Consider the following 9944-nt stretch of genomic DNA (forward strand, 5'->3'; position numbering starts at 1 on the left):
TCAGGTAGGATACTACATATCTGTCCGCAGCCTCCTGTCTTACACTCTGGTCCTCACAAATGGTGACCTACCGGAGTCGGTGACACAACGGTTTAGGGCCAGCCTTTAACGGAGTAATTACGGCTACTCACCTTCAGAGAAACCTTTAGCGGACTCAATACGTCACCACAGTTTAGGTCTCTGAAGCCCCATTCCGAGGATGACACCGACGCCTTTAACGGACCCATCATGGCACAGCTTCCAAGTGTGTTTTGACGTTTTTTCGAGACAGTAGCTGGGTGCTGGTAAGCCAACACAAAATCAGGTGGCGGTCCAGAAGCATCCATCCGACGTCGCGGCTTCTCATTTCTTCCCTTGGCGCCATCACCGCACCTGTGAGTCCCCAGGCAACCTCCCGACGCCGCTTCTTCACCGAGGGTCCTGCTTTACCCACCAGGCGCGTGGCCACGCCCGACGTTGCTGCCGCACATGTGGGCCTGCTCGGCCAACCCCCCTGACGTCGGCGGTCTGTGGGCCTCCTCAACCCCCCTAACGCTGCCGTCGCTTCGCCTGCCTGACGTCGCTGCCCCACCTGTGGACCTGCCCACCCTTCTGAAGCCGCCTGTAGTCCTCCTCACATGGAATTATATAATTCCATACACTGCTGTGCCATCTGATGTCTCTTGTTAATTTTGAAATTGCTATGGAAGTTTATGCGTCATTATGTTTTTGTTAAATGTGTGCAGCTAATTGAAAATATCTATGAATGAAGTCGACACAAGGTTGATGCTGATGGGTCCTGTCTAGTGGATCTGAGGTAAAAAGTGGGATGAGACTTGGTAATGTTGTCAAATTTACCGACTACTCAATTTTTTTCCATTAAAAAAAAGTGGTTGCGTTGAGAGGGTTAGCAGAGAGTGGAAACTTTATAAAATAAAACAAATATGCAGTCGATGCAGTTTTAATCAGCAATCTTGCTTAATAAAATGTGTCATACCATCTAGAATAGTGGGATTCTAAATGAAATCAAACAAAATGAATTTGCATACAAAAGTAAAGTTATTCCTTTAAGACTAGTTTGGCCTGTTTTTGCTGACTGGATTTGTAAAGGTTTTCAGAAAAACTATCAGGGTTCAACTGGAGGGACAGGGCAAAGAAATGATACCCTAAGGGAAAGGAATGACAATGATAAGGTCAAGAAAGGCAAAAGTGGTAAAAAGTTCACCAAAAGGCTGCACATACAAATATATTTATATTATATATCTATATATATATTATATATATATATATATATATTATAATATATATATATATATATATAATAAATATGATACTTATCACATCACCGTGATTCATATAAATCATTCGAGCTACAAATGTCCTTTAATATCTAATTCGCTCTACCTTGGAATTGTATATTTTCATATATGTACCGAGGGGGAATTTTTAGTTGATAATAATTTGGGGACGAAATTATTATCACTAAAAAAATTCCCCCTCGGTACTATATGAAAATATATCAATTCCGAGGTAGAGCGTTAGATATTAAAGGACATTTGTAGCTCGAATGATTATATATATATATATATATATATATATATATATATATATATACATATATATATATATATATATATATACATATAATATATATATTATATATAATATAATAATATAATATATCTTACAAGTGTGTAATGTTAGTGAATTACATATGTCTTGCTTGGAGACAGACTGAGCTGTAGGGGCAGCTTTCTTGAGTGAAGGAATTTGATACGTAAGTATTTTAATCGGGAGACTGCTCGTCTTGTCGCCAAGACAGCTTGGAGTGTGTCAAGCATGTAAATTCGTTTGTACGGATGTTACAGGTCTAATCGACCAGAGCACTTGCGAGAGCCACATTTCCTTTGGTGAGAAGAAAGAGGTCGTTTGGTACACACCAGGTGTCGGGAGAAAAAACCCCACCCCATCTTAAAGGTATGGCACATATTTGTAAGACTTAGAAAAATAGTTACTTGAAAAAGAGAGAGAAGTGTGAAATACATTCTTTTACTTAAGATTACTTTGAAAAGAGTGATGTGTGAAGTGTATCTTTTATCCATTATTATCTTTATTACAGTAGTGTCCTATTCCATGGTATTAGAGACGGGATTCTCTAACCTGACTAATACAATGAAAAGATTGACATTCTGGGTCTGGGACTGAATTCTTAGTCAGGAGGGTAGAATGATAACTTAGTAGTTTTCTTTGTGGGCAGACTTGAGTTTTCATCACTATACTTATTAATCATTTTGTTCTATTCTATATTCATCTGCTTTGGGTATAATATGTATATTTTTTGCACTTAACGTGATCTTAATAGCCTAACTGACATGTTTGCAGACAGAGGGCACCATTGGCAACAGTAAGGGTTTCCAGTTTGTGTAGTTTTAATAAAAGGGTGGTTAGATATATATATATATATATATATATATATATATATATATATATATATATATATATATATATATATACATACTAGCTGGCCAACCTGGCGCTGCCAGGGAAAATTTCTTATTATAACTAATGAAACTAAACTCTCTCTCTCTCCCATTCCTGTTAAGATAGTTCCTTCTCACCCCCACTCCCTATTGGTTCTGAACTTTGACTTAAAGGGCTTCAGGAGTGTTACTATTCATCATAGCAACATTGAAAACTATGGATTAGACAATAATATATGTTGTATTTATTTATTTTTACATGTCATCCCCTTCTTACCCCACTTCCTATCAGGGCTGAACTTGGACATGAAAGGTATTGGGAGTGTCACTGTTCATCTCGATGGGTATATGTATGAGAGAATCGGTTTTAATATATACTTCTCAATAGCCTGATGGTCTTTAACATCGAAGACCAATGTCGAAGACCAACGTAGACTGAAAGTGTAGATATATATACAGGCAGTCCCCGGGTAAAGACGGGTTCGGCTTACGACGTTCCAAGGTTAGGGCAACTTCTCAATTATATTCATCTGACATTATTTCCAGGGTTACGATGCATGTTCCAGGGTTACGACGCCTACAACGCTGATCTGGCAGGTGGAATATGACACCAAAAATGCAAAATAATCAATATTTGAGGGTTGTTTTGATGAAAAATGCAATAAGAATGCAGTTTACATAGTTTTCAATGCACCCAAAGCATTAAAAGTAAGGTTTTCTTAAGATTTTTGACGATGTTGCGGCTTATGACGATTTTCGGCTTACAATGCGTCTCAAGAACGGAATCCCCGTTGTAACCCGGGGACTGCCTGTATATATGTGTATGATATATATATATATATATATATATATATATATATATATATATTAGGGTGCTTCAAAATTAGAGGCCCCCCAAATGGAAAGTTATGAAGTTTTCTGCTGTAGCCCATCTCCAAGTACATTATCTTAAGTTTCTATTAAGCTATTTTTCATTTTACATTTCTTGTATTTTCAGACTGAGTGATGGAGTTAGAGACAGCCATGGCTAATGACTCAGAGAGGAAATCAGATGGATTGATCGAATCTGAGCTATAACCTTCAGAAAGGCCAGGGATGCTGGCGCATCCTTCATTTCATGTTCCTGGATAGCTAAATACATTAAAATAGATGAATCCTTTGTTAAAAGAAACTGGAACAAAAATCCATATGACTGTCATCGCAAAAGAGTGAGAATCTTGGAAGGCCTGAAGTCTTCTCTCAGGAGTCAAAAGACATCATAGCTGAGGCAGTGGGTAGATCAAGAAAGTCTTTTACGTAAATTGGTGCTTGAACTAGAAACAAAAAGAGGAAAGAGGAGAATTATAGTGCTGTTTATCTTGAGTTGAAAAAATCTGGTATCAAGCCATTTCATGTTATCAGCAAGCCCAACATCACTCAGCAACAGAGAGAAGACCGTGCATGGTTTGTGGTTCATTTCTTAATGACTGGGATGAAGCTGACTTTCTCCATGTTGCCGCATCAGATGAATTCTTCATTTACACAGCCAGGAAGCCAAATCATAAAAATGACATCATTTGGGCTGCAAAGTTGGGTGATATCAGCAATGACGTGCACCATCGCCAAGTTGTGAAATTTCCTGAATGTTTGGGCAATTTTTGCTCTCTGTTTCACAGCCAAACACTTAATGTGGATCATCAAAGAAAAAGGACAGTCAAGGAATGGCAAATACTTCAGAGAAATGTGCTTACTGGTGGAGTATTTCCTTTCCTTAAAGATCCTGAAAATGTGTTATCTGTTGAAGAAGTCACATTTTGCATGATAAGGCACCATGTTTCAAGGCTCTTCAGACACAGGAGCTGCTTCGAAAAAGTGGTATTGATTTCTTCTCATCAAGTGAATTTCCAGGTAGCTCCCCTGACCTTGATGTGTGTGTGAAAACTTTGGTAGTATCTTAAAGGATCAAGTTGAAGCACGCACAGAGAACTATGATGGTATACCAAGCCTCAACGACCTGTGAAGAGAGTGACTGAAGTGCTCAGGGAAATGGAGTTTGAGTCTCGGCTTTTTTGCGATTTGCTTAAGTCGTACCCCTTCAAGAATGCAGGCTGTGGTACAGGCAGATGGAGGCCAACAAAATACTAAATACTCAGAGAGAAATTTAATAAGTTCTATATTACTTTTGTTTTTGTCCATATCAGTTTTAGTTTATGCTGTAGAGGGGGCCTCTAATTTCGAAAACCGTCTATATAATATGTATGTATGATAGTATATATATATATATATATATATATATATATATATATATAAAATGTATATAAATATACACATGTATATATACATAAATGTATCATATACACACATATATATATAGATATACATATATATGTATGTATGTATATGTATAGTAGATATATATATATATATATATATATATATATATATATATATATATATGATATATGTATAGTATATATATCTATATATTTATATATATATATATATATATATATATATATATATATATCTATATATATATATATCATATATATATATATCATATATATATATATATATATATAGTATATATATATATATATATATACACACACAATATATATATATACACACACACACACACACACATATATATATATATATATATATATATATATATATATGTGTGTGTGTGTGTGTGTGTGTATATATATATATTGTGTGTGTATATATATAATATATTATATATATATATATATAATATATATGTATATATATATATATGTATATAAATATATATATATATATCTATATATATATATATATATATATATCTAAGTATATCACATTTCCGTGATTCATATCATATATCGAGCTACAATGTCCTTTAATATCTAATTCGCTCTACCTCAGAATTAATATATTTTCATATATGCTTAACCGAAGGGGAATTTTTTCTCGATAATAGATTTGCCTGGACCAGGGCGCGAACCTATGGATCCTTTCAAACCCAGGAACGTCAGTGAAGCTTTAACCTACTACACCACCGCGAGAGGCTAAAAGTTCATGTCGCCTCTCACCCTCATATACCTTTCGTGCGCAGGTAATTAGTTGGTTTGGAGACAACATCAACCCACCTCGACTCCGGTAGTGTTTGTAGTGCTTTTGACAGCACGTAGCCAATCTAGAAGTCATATCACATTTCCGTGATTCATATACATATATCGAGCTACAATGTCCTTTTAATATCTAATTCGCTCTACCAGTTAAGCATATATGAAAATATATTAATTCTGAGGTAGAGCGAATTAGATATTAAGGACATTGTAGCTCGATATATGTATATGAATCACGGAAATGTATGGATGACTTATAGATTGGCTACGTGCTGTCAAAAAGCACTACAAACACTACCGGAGTCGAGGTGGGTTTGATGTTGTCTCCAAACCAACTAATTACCTGCGCACGAAAGGTATATGAGGGTGAGAGGCGACATGAACTTTTAGCCTCTCGCGGTGGTGTAGTAGGTAAAGCTTCACTGACGTTCCTGGGTTTAAAAGGATCCATAGGTTCGCGCCCTGGTCCAGGCAAATCTATTATCGAGAAAAATTCCCCTTCGGTTAAGCATATATGAAATATATTAATTCTGAGGTAGAGCGAATTAGATATTAAAGGACATTGTAGCTCGATATATATATATATATATATATATATATATATATATATATATATAGCTTGATGATAAATAATAATGCCAAGACCAGGAAGAACATTCTTTATTTTACGAGCTTTCGAGTTTATAACCTCATCTTCAGGCTGAAAAAATGACTAAGGATGAGAAATCACAAAAAATTACATTTAAATGAATTGTCTTAAAAGCTTCAGTAAAAACATAAAAAAAACGTAAAAAAAAAAAAACATCACATACAAACTAAAAATTAAAAAGTTACGAAAAAACTAAAACAAACGCAACACTACAAAAACAGAAATAAAATTAAGACGAAAGGTAAACAACTACCACACTCAAAAATAAAATGGCTAACGACCCACTTTGTGGACCTACTATGAAACTATATGATAGCTAGTTGAATACCGGACGAGTTGTTGTTCAATTCCGGTTTCATTTTCTTAACTGAACAGTGACTCTGAATTAAAGGTCCAGTCTATTTGAGCAAAAAGACAGTTACTCTAAAATCCAGGTATCTAGGTGAGTGAAAGGATGGTCCTGTGCTAAACTGTGTTCCCTTATGGCAGAAAAAGGTGGTTTAGAAGAGGAAACCTAGTTCTAACAGAACTGTTAGAACTAGGTTTCCTCTTTCTAAACCACCTTTTTCTGCCATAAGGGAACACAGTTTAGCACAGGACCATCCTTTCACTCATCCTAGATACCTGGATTTTAGTAGTACTGTCTTTTTTGCTCAAATAGACTGGACCTTTTAATTTCAGAGTCACTGTTCATTAAGAAAATGAAAACGAAATTGAACAACAACTCGTCCCGGTATTCAACTAGCTATCATATAGTTTCATAGTAGTTCCACAAAGTGGGTCGTTAGCCATTTTATTTTTGAGTGTGGTAGTTGTTTACCTTTCGTCTTAATTTTATTTTCTGTTTTTGTATGTGTTGCGTTTGTTTTAGTTTTTTCGTAACTTTTAATTTTTGGTTAGTTTGTTATGTGATGTACGTTTTATTTTATGTTTTTCTGAAGCTTTTAAGACAATTCATTTAAATGTAATTTTTTGTGATTTCTCATCCTTAGTCATTTTTCAGCCTGAAGATGAGGTTTATAAACCTCGAAAGCTCGTAAAATAAAGAATGTTCTTCTTGTCTTGGCATTATTATGATATCATCAAGCTAAGATTCCCAAGTAGCTGCCCAATTACTGACCCTATATAATATATATATATATATATATATATATATATATATATATATATATATATATATATATATATATACATGTATATAAGCAAATACCACAGGAAAATGATAGGCAGAAAATCTATACCTTGTAACCCCTTCTTTCCAACTGTATTTCATTTGTGCCTCGATAATGCCTGAATAAAGGCGAAAGTATTTGGTACAGGCTTTCTGCTTATCATTTTCCAGCAGTATTCGCTGTATAATGATGTCAGTGCATCTACAGTGATTTTTTAAAGCATTTATATATATATATATATAGAAGTTTATATACGTATGTATTTTATTATATTTAATATATATATATATATATATATATATATATATATATATATATATATATATATATATATATATATATATAGATATATATAGATATATATATATATATAGATATATATATATTAATATATATATATATATATATATATATGTATATAATTATATCTATATATATATATATATATACTATATTACTATATTATATATATATATATATATATATATATATATATATATATATTATATATATATATATATATATATATATATATATATATATATATATATATATATATATATATATATATGATATATATATATATATATATAATATATATATATATATATATATATATATATATATATATATATATATATATATATATATATATATATATATATATATATATATATATATATAGACGTTTATATACGTATGTATTTTATTATATTAATATATATTATATATATTATGTATGCATGTATGTATGTATATACTGTGTATATATCAATAGAACAAATAGCCTAAATAAATCTAGTGCACAATGAAAAATATGAAGAATGATGTTCTTTGATCAGTAATATATATTTTTATAAGATATCTATGATTACATTTATAGCCGAGTTTTGAGACCGGTAAAAGTGTCCTTTATGAGTTATAAACATACCACCTTGAACGACGGTCATGAAGTATCTTAGTGATTTGCGCATAAAATATGTAACATACACTAAAAATCACGCATGTGAATAAATATGTAAAATACTGCGCCCTCTTTAATTCCTCAGCACCCAGACGGGCATAAATACAAGCTTATCGTTATCAGATTAGCATTGGCCTGGTAGTTCGGTATTCCCATCTTTCCTCCTGTAATCAGTAAGACAGAAACTGATAGATTTATAAAGAAAAAAAAAAAGATAACTAAACAATGTTTTTGTTGTTGCGTTGCCGATATGCGATATAAATTAATGAATAAGTAACTGATTACGAAAACTTTCGTACGTTAACTTATAAAATAAATACAGTTATGTATCTATTATGTATATATATAATATATAAATATATACATATATATGTATGCATGTATTTTATACATATATATTATATAATATACATTTTTAATGATTATATATATATATATCTATATATATATATATATATATATTTTAAATTTTATATATAATTTTTCTTCACACACACCGTGACACATATTAAGGTAAAAATCTTTTAATATCCATTCATTCTATCTCAGGAAAATAAACCTGCACCCAAGGCAATATAATAACAAATTGGTTGGCTTTCTTATTGGAAAAGATATGATCTTTTACCTTTTCATGGAAAACATGGCAATATTGATGTACATTCCCGACTTTGCCATAAGACACAAGTAGTCATAAGTCAGTCTGTCACAGTCTAACTCTCTTCTAATCCAGTTTGCTAATCATAGTTTAAAGGTCTTGTCATCGCTCAAAGATATTGTCTCCTACTTTTTATTCCACTCTCAACATCTCTTATCCACTGGTAGTCATTTCTTATGTTCAGTTTTCAGTCCTTTTCCATTACAACAAACATCATGTGCCTAGTCCTGGCTTCCTATCATCTCTCTCCTTACATGCCACAGCAAAAAAAAAAAAAAAAAAAAAAAAAAAAAAAAAAAAAAAAAAAAAAAAAAAAAAAAACTGATATTGGCTTTCCCTTGTGAACATCAGTTCTGCTCTAAATCCGTTACCCTAACACCCTGACAGTCCTGAGCATTAGATTATCCAACAACAAACTTATTCTTTCCTTCCAATCGTTATTCCTTGCCACTAACAATCACTGCCTGTTATTGTTACTCGATCCATTTTCATTACCTACTTAAGTTCACAGTATATGAATAACTTCAAAATTAGTTCTCTTATGAAACTTTTTTTCCTATTCCAGCATCCTAACGCCCCTCCCTTAGGCCCAACTAATATAGCATACTACAACTCTTCCAGTTGTTTCCCATATCTGCCAACATTTAAGGCCTGTTAGTCACTAACCAGCTCATTTTCCTCAACAGCCCCTATTGGCCACTCTAATAGCGTTCATTTAAAAGCTATCAATCATATACCCTACTACTTCCTGCATACACAACCAACACTCATTCCGTGACTCATAATCCTTCATTATTTACCAATACTCATTTCCTTGAACCCACTATGATTTATAAAAGCCTGTGGATTATAACTCTTTCATTTCCTCTTGTCAACCAAGATTCACATCCAGTTAGTTACCAATGTCCTGAAATCTCATGTTTATCAACTGACTGCAATAGCCTATTTTTGCT

This window comes from Macrobrachium nipponense, chromosome 32, assembly GCF_015104395.2.
Source record: "Macrobrachium nipponense isolate FS-2020 chromosome 32, ASM1510439v2, whole genome shotgun sequence".
NCBI classification, from domain to species: Eukaryota; Metazoa; Arthropoda; class Malacostraca; order Decapoda; family Palaemonidae; genus Macrobrachium; species Macrobrachium nipponense.